Source organism: Phalangium opilio, unplaced genomic scaffold (assembly GCF_054372755.1).
Source record: "Phalangium opilio isolate 3A_F unplaced genomic scaffold, DU_Popi_V2 ptg000037l_1, whole genome shotgun sequence".
Classification (NCBI taxonomy): domain Eukaryota; kingdom Metazoa; phylum Arthropoda; class Arachnida; order Opiliones; family Phalangiidae; genus Phalangium; species Phalangium opilio.
Window position 1 is genome coordinate 6,667,504 of NW_028324160.1, and position 13,850 is coordinate 6,681,353.

Sequence of the window (13,850 nt, forward strand, 5' to 3'; positions counted from 1 at the left end):
CTAACACGTTCAGCTTCAACGTACCCTGCATCTTGGCGTTTACTAGCCATACCCAACTGATTTCTAACACGTTCAGCTTCAACGTACCCTGCATCTTGGCGTTTACTAGCCATACCCAACTGATTTCTAACACGTTCAGCTTCAACGTACTCTGCATCTTGGCGTTTGCTAGCCATACCCAACTGATTTCTAACACGTTCAGCTTCAACGTACTCTGCATCTTGGCGTTTACTAGCCTTGCTCAACTGATTTCTAACACGTTCAGCTTCAACGTACTTTGCATCTTGGCGTTTACTAACCTTACTCAACTGATTTCTAAGACGTTCAGCTTCAACGTACTCAGCATCTTGGCGTTTACTAGCCTTACTCAATTGATTTCTAACACGTTCAGCTTCAACGTACTCTGCATCTTGGCGTTTACTAGCCATGCCCAACTGATTTCTAACACGTTCAGCTTCAACGTACTCTGCATCTTGGCGTTTACTAGCCTTACTCAACTGATTTCTAACACGTTCAGCTTCAACGTACTTTGCATCTTGGCGTTTACTAACCTTACTCAACTGATTTCTAAGACGTTCAGCTTTAACGTACTCAGCATCTTGGCGTTTACTAGCCTTACTCAACTGATTTCTAACACGTTCAGCTTCAACGTACTCTGCATCTTGGCGTTTACTAGCCATGCCCAACTGATTTCTAACACGTTCAGCTTCAACGTACTCTGCATCTTGGCGTTTACTAGCCTTACTCAAATGATTTCTAACACGTTCAGCTTCAACGTACTCTGCATCTTGGCGTTTACTAGCCTTACTCAACTGATTTCTAACACGTTCAGCTTCAACGTACTCTGCATCTTGGCGTTTACTAGCCTTACTCAACTGGTCCTTTACTCGTTCGCTTGCTCTATACCACTCATCAAACCCTTTAACTCTCTTGGTAAGTATGCCAACCTGATTTTCCCTTTCACGATAAACCTCATTCTCCCGCTTTTTCGCCATTGATCGCGCCTCCTTCATTCTATACTCTTCATTCTGTCTCAAAATTCTCATTCTCTCTAACGGATAAACATTACCATGAGACGTAGAAGGTACTTGTTCATCGTTCGCTACCATTACAGAATTATCTGAAATATTACTAACTAAATTCATCGCTTCGTCGGCAGTAATTAACGCTACGTTTTCAGCAACTACACTTGTACTTCCGTCTAATACATTATCCTTCATTCTACTGTGGCCAACTGGCGGCGCAATAGAACCAACAAACAAATTAGGACTAGAAATACTAGAAACCGTACCTTCAACCTTACTACCATCGTGGCCAACTGACGGCGCAATAGAAGTAATGGGCAAACTAGTACTAGGACTAGACTTACTAGAACCTGTACATTCAACCTTAGCTTTTTTCTGAGCTGCTAAAACTCTCCTCCTTTCATTTTCTCTCTTCTTAAACTCAGGGTCTGATCTTTTTAACCTCATCCTTTCCCGCGCTTTGCGCTTCCGCATTTCATCTTTACTCTCAACACTATCTTCTTCCATTTTACATACAAAAATCAAATACTCACAAAATGAAGCGGCAAAAACCTGCTGGCTCTTTACAACCACTTAATTTGACTTAATATCCAATTTTCAAACACAAATATTTACTGGTAGATAAATTGACAGCCTACAAGCAAAGAACAATTCTCAAGAATGACTCCTGCAAATTTGAAAGGTCTATTTTCAACTAGGTCGGCGTATCCGATAAGATTTAAAATATATATTTTTTGAAATTTTTGGTCTGACTGTTATCTACACCTAGATGGTTTTCAGTCAAACAAACAAGGAGCATAAACACAATAGTGGAAGCTTTAGTCTAATTTAAAACATGTAAAACAATTATCATCTCTAAAAATAGCTTACACATGTCTTTTTTATCAATGTCTAACCGTTTGGATTTTTCTAAAGCAATCTTAGCACCAAAAAAATATTTTTGATACAAAATAAATGTTTTATATTCTTATTAAGAATAAAACAAGACGATAAAAAAGGTCTGTTCTCTCGTAATTTTTTAAGCTTTAGTCATGATTACTCTATACAACAGTAACAAGGAGTATAAACCCATTAGTGGAAGCAGTATTTTTTTTCCGAAACAATCTCGCTTATGTTTATCCTCTCTAGAATTCGCTAAAAACGTATTACTCCTACGTAAAATATTAATAGACAGGCAAGGATTCATAGCATTAAAGAAGGAGCGCAATATTATCCATATTTTCACTTCATATACAGAGAAAAGAAATTATTATGTTTCTGACAGGAGCTTCCCATTTTTGTTTTTGTTATGAAAAATATATCGCAATGCACGGGCCTTGGTAGATATAGGAGGCGATGATAATCTCTCTCTTTGCACGAGAGGTTTATCTTTAATATTTAAATAAATATAATTATTTTTAATTATTTTAATCTTCAATAATTAACATTAATAATAGTTAAATCGTTTAAAATAAAGTTATACCAATTATCATCTCAAACTTTGCTAATATCGACGTTTAAAGTGAAGGGTACCCCTCTTGCCCGCTTTCTTCAAATTTTGGGGTATATATACGATTCGTTTCCATTATAATAGTAAGGAAAAAGCGCAATTGCGAAAACCTTTGGTGGCGATCCCGCCTTAGGGAGGCTAGACGTTTCTCGTAACCCTAGCTGATCGCCGCGTATATCCTAAAACCAAACGATGATAATGGAGTAGAAGCCAATGATACAGATTGGTGTCTATGTGGAATAGACGGAAGACCCGTGGATGGTGGTGTTTAGAAGCCAGTATGTATAGACTGGTATCCAAGTGGGATGGACAAAGACTAGAGGATGGTGGTTATTAGAAGCCAGTATGTACAGACTGGTGTCCAAGTGGAATGGACGAAGACCAGAAGATGGTGGTGATTAGAAGCCAGTATGTACCGACTGGTGTCCATGTGGAATAGACGGAAGACCAGTGGATGGTGGTGTTAGAAGGCAGTGTAAGTGCAGACTGGTGTCAATGTGGGATTGACAAAGAACAGAAGATGATGGTGTTGAAAGCCAGAAAAGTACCAGAATGGTGTTCATGTGGTATGGACAAAGACCAAACATGGTGGTGTGAGAACTCAAGTATAGAGTAGCCAACGGAGAGAAATACAATTTTCCAAATTTCTGTGAACTGTCAATGCGGTCCGGAAATTGGGAACACGTTTGCTCCGATACGCAAACTGCGAACGCGGTCACGTGGGTGTAACAACGGACAGACAGACAGACAGACACACACACACACACACCCATACATGCCCTACATTGCTTATGAGGACCGAGTTTAAAAAGTCACTTACGGGGACATTTAGAAAACGCAATATCTCCTCCGCTTTTATCGTAAAATCGAAAATATATTTCACTTTTATGACTTGTTTCAAATTGCATCTTAAAATGAATTCCAAATATTTTTAAAGGAAACTTTTACATAATTTTCTTTACATTCTTTATGGGGACCAAAATCTATGACGTATTTCCGGTTAACTTTGTCCCCGTAAGAATAGCAATACACTTATATTCTCTAAGCTTGAGTTATGGGTAACAAACGTCTCAATTCAAAAGTAGACGGAACTTAATACGTTAATACGATAAGCATAAGGCGTAATCAAGTAGCTGATATTGTCAAGATTCATTTCGAAAACTTAAAAATAATACTTGTATAAATTTAGAAAAATCATAAATAGTAATACGAGGCCTCAAGAAACAAACTATTATAAACTTAAAACTTGAAACAATGACCCACCTACCAAATATCAAATAAAATTCAATTAAAATGGTATATATCAAAATTTTCATCAAGAACAAAAATCATTAAGGAACGTTGGAACAATGGCCTCATAGAGGATGGTAAAATTCAATTTTAGAAACAATTAAAAAAATATATAGGCCCTATTAAAAATAAAAATTATTTTTAGTGCTTTGTACGATACCTTACGAACTTTACCAATTTTCATCATTAATCCCCGTAAAGTATTTCAAAATCAAAAATTAGACACAAAATGGGGTAAATTATAAATTTGGAAAGATAAAAAAAAACGTACGGAATAGGGTCCCCATAGCGAATGTAGTAATTCAAATTTTAACACAAAATTTGAATATTTCGAATTTCAATTAAACAGAAAGACATCAAAAACACGAAGATATTTCAACTTCGTTATACGATATCTAGATAAATCGCATTATTTTCACCAAAAACAAAAAAAGATGAAAAACCGTTGGCTCAAAGGTCCCCGGAAAGGGTTTAAAAATCCAAAATTAGAAACAAAATGGTGTAAATTTTAAATTTCAAGTAAAAGGCTTTTTTGGAATATTACTATACACGACAACCTTCGAAGATAACTTTTATTAATCCATGTGAAAGATAATAAAAAAATGTTGGGAATGGGGTCCCCATAGCAGATGTGGTAATTCAAACTTGCACACAAAATGTGATTTACTACAGATTTCAATTTAACAGGAGGAAATCAAAAACACGAAGATATTTCTACTTTGTTATACGATATCTAGATAAATCGCATTATTTTCACTAGAAGCGAAAAACATGAAAAACCGTTGGCTCAAAGGTCCCCGTAAAGGGTTTAAAAATCCAAAATTAGACACAAAATGGTGTAAATTTTAAATTTCACGTAAAAGGATTTTTTGAATAATACTATACACGACAACCTTAGAAGTTAACTTTTATTCATCCATATGAAAGATAAGAAAAAAATGTTGGGAATGGGGTCCCCATAGCGGATGTATTAATTCAAATTTAAACACAAAATGTTATTTATTACAAATTTGAATTTAACAGAAAGACATCAAAAACGCGAAGATATTTCTACTTCGTTATACGATATCTAGATAAATCGCATTATTTTCACTAGAAGCAAAAAACATGAAAAACCGTTGGCTCAAAGGTTGCCGTAAAGGGTTTAAAAATCCAAAATTAGACACAAAATGGTGTAAATTTTAAATTTCAAGTAAAAGGATTTTTTGAATAATACTATACACAACAACCTTCAAAGTTAACTTTTATTCATCCATGTGAAAGATAATAAAAAAATGTTGGGAATGGGGTCCCCATAGCGGATGTATTAATTCAAACTTAAACACAAAATGTGATTTACTACAGATTTCAATTTAACAGAAGGAAATCAAAAACACGAAGATATTTCTACTTCGTTATACGATATCTAGATAAATCGCATTATTTTCACTAGAAGCAAAAAACATGAAAAACCGTTGGGTCAAAGGTCCCCGTAAAGGGTTTAAAAATCCAAAATTTGACACAAAATGGTGTAAATTTTAAATTTCAAGTAAAAGGTTTTTTTTTGAATATTACTATACACGACAACCTTCGAAGCTAACTTTTTTTAATCCTTATGAAAGATAATAAAAAAATGTTGGGAATGGGGTCCCCATAGCAGATGTGGTAATTCAAACTTGCACACAAAATGTGATTTCCCCAGTAGCACGAGTGTTCCGCGTTCGAGTCGGTTCGAGGTAGATTCGTCGGTTTATGGTCCAGTCGGTAGTTACGACTAAAATCCGACTCTTATCCAATTTCAGTTGCCAACTCCGCTTTGCAGTCGGCCGTGAGAACAATAAAATAGAGTTGGCTGATAGTTGTCTTTAAGTCGGTTAATGTAATGAAGGATTAGGTCGGCTGCTCGACTCCTTACCAACTAACATGCGTTTCTATCAAATAAAGGATAACAACAAGGGTCTAGAGGTCGACATATCCGACGGCTTACCGATCACACTGAACATTTCTGATTTTGTTGTAATGAAGCTTCTTCCGCGATTGAGTCGGTTCGAGGTGCATTCTTCGCTTTATGGCCTAGTCAGCACTTAGGACTAAAGTCCACCTCTTATCCAACTTCAGATACCAGCTCCGCTTTAAAGTCGGCCGTGAGAACAAACAAAAAGAGTTGGCTGATAGTTATATTTTATGTCGGTTGGAGTAAGAAAGGACTAGGTCGGCTGCTCAACTCCTTACCAACTAACATGGGTTTTTATCAAAATAACAACAATTAAGGGACAAGAGGTCGGCATATCCGACTACCTACCGATCATACTAAAGATTTCAGATTTAGTTATAATGAAGCTTCTTCCGCGTTTGAGTCGGTTCGAGGTAGATTCGTCGGTTTATGGTCTAGTCGGCACTTACAACTGAAGTCCGACTCTTATCCAACTTCAGATACTAGCTCCGCTTTGAAGTCGGCCGTGAGAACAAACAAAATGAGTTGGCTGATAGTTACATTTTATGTCGGTTGGTGTAAGAAAGGATTAGGTCGGCTGCTCAACTCCTTACCAACTAACATGGGTTTTTATCAAAATAACAACAAGGGACAAGAGGTCTGCATATCCGACTACCTACCGATCATACTAAAGACTTCAGATTTAGTTACAATGAAGCTTCTTCCGCGATTGAGTCGGTTCGAGGTGCATTCTTCGCTTTATGGCCTAGTCAGCACTTAGGACTAAAGTCCGCCTCTTATCCAACTTCAGATACCAGCTCCGCTTTAAAGTCGGCCGTGAGAACAAACAAAAAGAGTTGGCTGATAGTTATATTTTATGTCGGTTGGAGTAAGAAAGGACTAGGTCGGCTGCTCAACTCCTTACCAACTAACATGGGTTTTTATCAAAATAACAACAATTAAGGGACAAGAGGTCGGCATATCCGACTTCCTACCGATCATAGTAAAGATTTCAGATTTAGTTATAATGAAGCGTCTTCCGCCTTTGAGTTGGTTCGAGGTAGATTCGTCGGTTTATGGTCTAGTCGGCACTTACAACTAAAGTCCGACTCTTATCCAACTTCAGATACCAGCTCCGCTTTAAAGTCGGCCGTGAGAACAAACAAATAGAGTTGGCTGATAGTTACATTTTTGTTTCGGTTGGTGTAAGAAAGGATTAGGTCGGCTGCTCAACTCCTTACCAACTAACATGGTTTTTTTTTATCAAAATAACAACAAGGGACAAGAGGTCTGCATATCCGACTACCTACCGATCATACTTAAGACTTCAGATTTAGTTACAATGAAGCTTCTTCCGCGTTTGAGTTGGTTCGAGGTAGATTCGTCGGTTTATGGTCTAGTCGGCACTTACATCTCAAGTCCGACGCTTATCCAACTTCAGTTACTAGCTCCGCTTTGAAGTCGGACATGAGAACAAACAAATAGAGTTGGCTGACAGTTACATTTTTTTTCGGTTGTTGTAAGAAAGGATTTGGTCGGCTGCTCAACTCCTTACCAACTTACATGGGTTTCTTATCAAATAACAACAAGGGTCGAGAGGTTGGCATATCCGACTACCTACCGATCAATACTAAACATGTCAGATTTCGTTATAATGAAGCTTCTTCCGCGTTGAGTCGGTTCGAGGTAGATTTGTCGGTTTATGGTCTAGTTGGCACTTACAACGGAAATCCGGCTTTTATCCAACTTCAGTTGCTAACTCCGCTTTGCAGTCGGCCTTGACAACAATAGAATAGAGTAGTCTGATAGTTACATTTTAAGTCGGTTAATGTAATGAAGGATTATGTTGGCTTCTCGACTCCTTACCAACTAAAATGCGTTTTTATCAAAGTGCACTAGTGTAACAACGGTTTAAGATTATCTTAAACATTAATATAAATATAATTAATATTATATATTTTCTTTGATAATTATTAACCTTATTGCGCGTTACATCGTTTAAAAAATAACTATTGAACATTCTTGAGAGACTAGACTAATATTGACGTTTGAAATGAAGTATACGCCCATTGTTGTCTTACTCCAATCGGTACATAAGGTTTCGAATCTTAGTAATGGATAATAACAGCACAATTGCGTGAACCATTGGTGGTAAATGCACCATTGGGAAACTAGAAGTTTCTTGTAACCCTAGCCGATCTCTAACCTTAACGATGATGAAGGAGTAGAAGCCAGTAAGTACACACTGGTGTCCATGTGGGATGGAAAAATGACCAGATGAATGTGGTGTTTAGAAGACAGTAACTACAACCCTTAAAGCCGACCATAAACAAGCCAAAAGCCGACCATAAACAATCCTAAAGCCAACCATAAACAATCCACAAAACCGACCATAAACAATCCATAAAGCCGACCATAAACAATCCATAAAGCCGACCATAAACAATCCATAAAGCTAACCATAAAAAGTCCACAAAACCGACCATAAACAATCCATAAAGCCAACCATAAACAATCCACAAAACCGACCATAAACAATCCATAAAGCCGACCATAAACAATCCACAAAACCGACCATAAACAATCCATAAAGCCTACCATAATCAAGTCTTAAAGCCGACCCTAAACAAGCCATAAAGCCGACCATAAACAATCCGTAAAGCCGACCATAAACAATCCGTAAAGCCTACCATAAATAATCCGTAAAGCCGACCATAAACAATCCACAAAGCCGACCATAAACAATCCATAAAGCCGACCACAAACAAGCCATAAAGCCGACCACAAACAAGCCATCAATCCGACAAATAACAGTCGATAAAGCCGACCGCAATTAGATTAATAATCCGACCATAACCAGATAACAAAGCCGACTTCTTGTTTGATAATGTAAGAGCTGGACACGCTTACTTTTTAGAGTCGGTTAAAGTGCTGGCCAAATTTCTACGGCCGGAAGTCGGGCCAACGCTTAAACGGATAGGACATTTCGACGGTCGAAATGAAAGTTTACCGACGCTTTTACGTCAGTGTTGGTTGGACCTCGAACCGACTCCGTTGGCCCAACGTCGATTTTGCTACTGGGGTTACTACAGATTTCAATTTAACAGAAGGAAATCAAAAACACGAAGATATTTCTACTTCGTTATACGATATCTAGATAAATCGCATTATTTTCACTAGAAGCGAAAAACATGAAAAACCGTTGGCTCAAAGGTCCCCGTAAAGGGTTTAAAAATCCAAAATTTGACACAAAATGGTGTAAATTTTAAATTTCAAGTAAAAGGTTTTTTTTGGAATATTACTATACACGACAACCTTCGAAGCTAACTTTTTTTAATCCTTATGAAAGATAATAAAAAAATGTTGGGAATGGGGTCCCCATAGCAGATGTGGTAATTCAAACTTGCACACAAAATGTGATTTACTACAGATTTCAATTTAACAGAAGGAAATCAAAAACACGAAGATATTTCTACTTCGTTATACGATATCTAGATAAATCGCATTATTTTCACTAGAAGCGAAAAACATGAAAAACCGTTGGCTCAAAGGTTGCCGTAAAGGGTTTAAAAATCCAAAATTAGACACAAAATGGTGTAAATTTTAAATTTCAAGTAAAAGGTTTTTTTTGGAATATTACTATACACGACAACCTTCGAAGCTAACTTTTATTAATCCATATGAAAGATAATAAAAAAATGTTGGGAATGGGGTCCCCATAGCAGATGTGGTAATTCAAACTTGCACACAAAATGTGATTTACTACAGATTTCAATTTAACAGAACGAAATCAAAAACACGAAGATATTTCTACTTCGTTATACGATATCTAGATAAATCGCATTATTTTCACTAGAAGCAAAAAACATGAAAAACCGATGGGTCAAAGGTCCCCGTAAAGGGTTTAAAAATCCAAAATTTGACACAAAATGGTGTAAATTTTAAATTTCAAGTAAAAGGTTTTTTTTTGAATATTACTATACACGACAACCTTCGAAGCTAACTTTTTTTAATCCTTATGAAAGATAATAAAAAAATGTTGGGAATGGGGTCCCCATAGCAGATGTGGTAATTCAAACTTGCACACAAAATGTGATTTACTACAGATTTCAATTTAACAGAAGGAAATCAAAAACACGAAGATATTTCTACTTCGTTATACGATATCTAGATAAATCGCATTATTTTCACTAGAAGCGAAAAACATGAAAAACCGTTGGCTCAAAGGTTGCCGTAAAGGGTTTAAAAATCCAAAATTAGACACAAAATGGTGTAAATTTTAAATTTCATGTAAAAGGGTTTTTTTGGAATATTACTATACACGACAACCTTCGAAGCTAACTTTTATTAATCCATATGAAAGATAATAAAAAAATGTTGGGAATGGGGTCCCCATAGCAGATGTGGTAATTCAAACTTGCACACAAAATGTGATTTACTACAGATTTCAATTTAACAGGAGGAAATCAAAAACACGAAGATATTTCTACTTTGTTATACGATATCTAGATAAATAGCATTATTTTCACTAGAAGCGAAAAACATGAAAAACCGTTGGCTCAAAGGTCCCCGTAAAGGGTTTAAAAATCCAAAATTAGACACAAAATGGCGTAAATTTTAAATTTCAAGTAAAAGGATTTTTTGAATAATACTATACACGACAACCTTCGAAGTTAACTTTTATTCATCCATGTGAAAGATAATAAAAAAATGTTGGGAATGGGGTCCCCATAGCGGATGTATTAATTCAAATTTAAACACAAAATGTTATTTATTACAAATTTGAATTTAACAGAAAGACATCAAAAACACGAAGATATTTCTACTTCGTTATACGATATCTAGATAAATCGCATTATTTTCACTAGAAGCAAAAAACATGAAAAACCGTTTGCTCAAAGGTTGCCGTAAAGGGTTTAAAAATCCTAAATTAGACACAAAATAGTGTAAATTTTGAATTTCAAGTAAAAGGATTTTTTGAATAATACTATACACAACAACCTTCGAAGTTAACTTTTATTCATCCATGTGAACGATAATAAAAAAATGTTGGGAATGGGGTCCCCATAGCGGATGTATTAATTCAAACTTAAACACAAAATGTGATTTACTACAGATTTCAATTTAACAGAAAGACATCAAAAACACGAAGATATTTCTACTTCGATAAACGATATCTAGATAAATCGCACTATTTTCACTAGAAGCAAAAAACATGAAAAACCGTTGGCTCAAAGGTCCCCGTAAACGGTTTAAAAATCCAAAATTAGACACAAAATGGTGTAAATTTTAAATTTCAAGTAAAAGGTTTGTTTTGAACACGACAACCTTAGAAGTTAACTTTTATTCATCCATTTTTTCCTCTCTCGTGCCATAGCCCACTCGATCACGCGCATCACGACGCAAGCTGCTGCCACTATAAAAGCAAGCGCGTGGGCTGTGCTCATGCTTATACTTAAGGTCTGTTGGAATAAATAATATAAAAGTAAGGAATGGAAACTTTTCCTGATCCCTGCCTTCCGCAGTATAACAAAAACACCTGAAGACCCAAAAGGATTCAAGAATTAAGGATTTTTGGAAATTGCCTTCCAGTAAACTTGGTTGCTACATTCCTACTGCCTTGTTAGCGCCACGTTTTCTTACTGGAAGTTGTTATCCAAACCAAACCCTGACCTACCGACTCCATTCCTTTCTTTTAACTTCTTTGTTTGGAAACTACGTACTACACATCGTTGGAAATATTTCAGAACACAGTGATGCCGTTTTCCATTATAGATATGCTAAAAACATAAAGCTCCAGATTCACAGTGCCAGATTTTGCTTAACGAAAAAATGCGGGACAAATAGCAGAACCCCACTATTTTATGGTGAAGATCAGTATATATATTGTAATAAGTTTCAGATAATTTAATGACAATCGAAAACTGCATAAAGCCAATGCTACGGTACTTAACAATTATAAACCGATATCAAAATGGGCGTCAGTCCTCAGTAGAATGATAGAGAGATAGATCCGGTGAGAAAGGGGGTAATACGTCAGCGGAAAGGGGTACACTCTGTCTGCTTAAACCCCCTTTTTAAATCGGTCTGTGGAAGATAAGTTTAAAACGTCGCGCTTGCGCAGAGAGAAACATAAACGAGCTTCAGTCTCAACTCAGAAGGTCGGGACGGGGGGGGCGAAAGGGCTATAAACTCGTCTCGTTTGCTCACCGTAACGCGCGCCAGAGAAAAAATGAATTGTGGAAGCTAAAAATTGGGAGTTTTCTCGTGCAAAGAGAAATATCAATCTAGCTTGAATCCCTTTTCTCTCCCACATTAATATTTAAATTTTTTTATAGCCAAAAATAGAATTTTTGTGTATATTATATAATATTGCTTAATGGATGGAGAGGAAAAAATTCGGTTCGATATTCGAATCAAGAAAAAAATTTGTACAGAACTATTTTCTAAAAGAAAGGTTTTTTATGCATTTCCACAATAAAATAGGTTAGAGCACAGGGATTTTCTATTTATGCTGAATTCGAAATAGTAATTTTAAACACTTTGAAGCTTAACATTACGAGGTGGATATTTTTTTGCGAGTTAGACGTTTTTGTTGTAAAATTTCGAATCATAGTGAATGCTTGAACTACGCAATTAAAACCAAATTTCTCGTATTGATTAAACTTAAAGAATGACAAAGGTTAGAAGGATATATTTACTAAAGGCATCGTTATTTAAACTTAAAATAGGGTTTTTAACAACTTCCTCTTATATTAAATTATTCAAAGAGCCCATTTCAATGCTAATGTTTTACTTCATTAAGAAAAGGCAAAGTGTTCCAATGGTTTGTTTTTCATATTTTTTTATTTAGGATGTAGCTAGATATTATATATTGCACTTATAAAATAACAAATTTGATAAATACCTGTTTAATTGATATTTAGAGTAAATTCCATTTTGTGTTTCTTTGATTTATTACATCTATAATATTTTAATTCCGACAATTTTTGACTTATCTTGACTTACACTTTTTGCATCTCCTTAATTTATTAGAATTAAAAATAAATCCAAATTTTCATACCCGAGATGGGCATTGCTCGTCTTTTTTCTTTTAATGAATGTTAAAAACCTTCCGCAACTAAAGGCAAAAAAATGATTAGAATTTTTGATATAAACCTGTTTAATAAAATCCCATATTTTGTCCAATTGTGACTATTTACACCTTTTTTACAGACCCTTCTTCCAATAGATTTTTGTTTTGCTTTAGATAAAAATTGGATAATTTCCGAAGGTATCGTATAACAAATTAAAAGAGCCTCGAATATCAAAACTTGCTGAGGTTAACGGTAATAGTAAGTATAGGGCGCTGTAGGTTAGCTGTGGGAAAGGGGCTAGCCACCACCCTTCTATGCGTTGTAAAGGGACCCATCTGTAAATAAGCCACAGGCTTAGTGTGGAAATCCCTTCGTAGACAAAGCTTAGATTACTATTATTATTATCTATCTCTTTTATTTCAGTTTTCAAACGGTTTTTCATTATTTTCTTAATGATGAATATTAGTAGTTAGGGCCGGATTAAAGTGGGGCAAGGGGGCACTGGCCCCCGGGTGCAAGGCTTGTTGGGGGCGCCTTGAGTTTAACTACTCCCCCTTAGGGACATTTGCTGTTCCGTTTATACCGCGCACACTATCTCGGCCCCGGGTGCAAAATTGCTTAATCCGGCCCTTTTAGTAGTCATTGTGAGTAAATAAAATCAATTTTCGATATATCCCTGTTGAATTGTAATTTTAATATCACCCATTTTACACTATTTTTCAGGTGAATAGTAAACTTCGTAAGGTGTCGTATCTAAAATTTTCAATATATACTTATTCAATTGAAATTTATAATTTACGCCATTTTGTGTCTAATTTTGGATTTTCACACCCTTTGTGGGGACCCTTGACACAACGGTTTTTCATGTTTTAACTTTAGATGGAAATAATACCACTCCTTAAGGTTTCGTATAACGCAGTAGCAAGAGCTTTGTATTTTTGATATCTACCTGTTTAATTTAAATTTGTGATAAATAAAATTTGAGTTTAAAATTGACTTACTACATCCCTTTTTCCAATGGTTCTTTGTTATTTTCCTTGTGGATGAATAATAGTAAA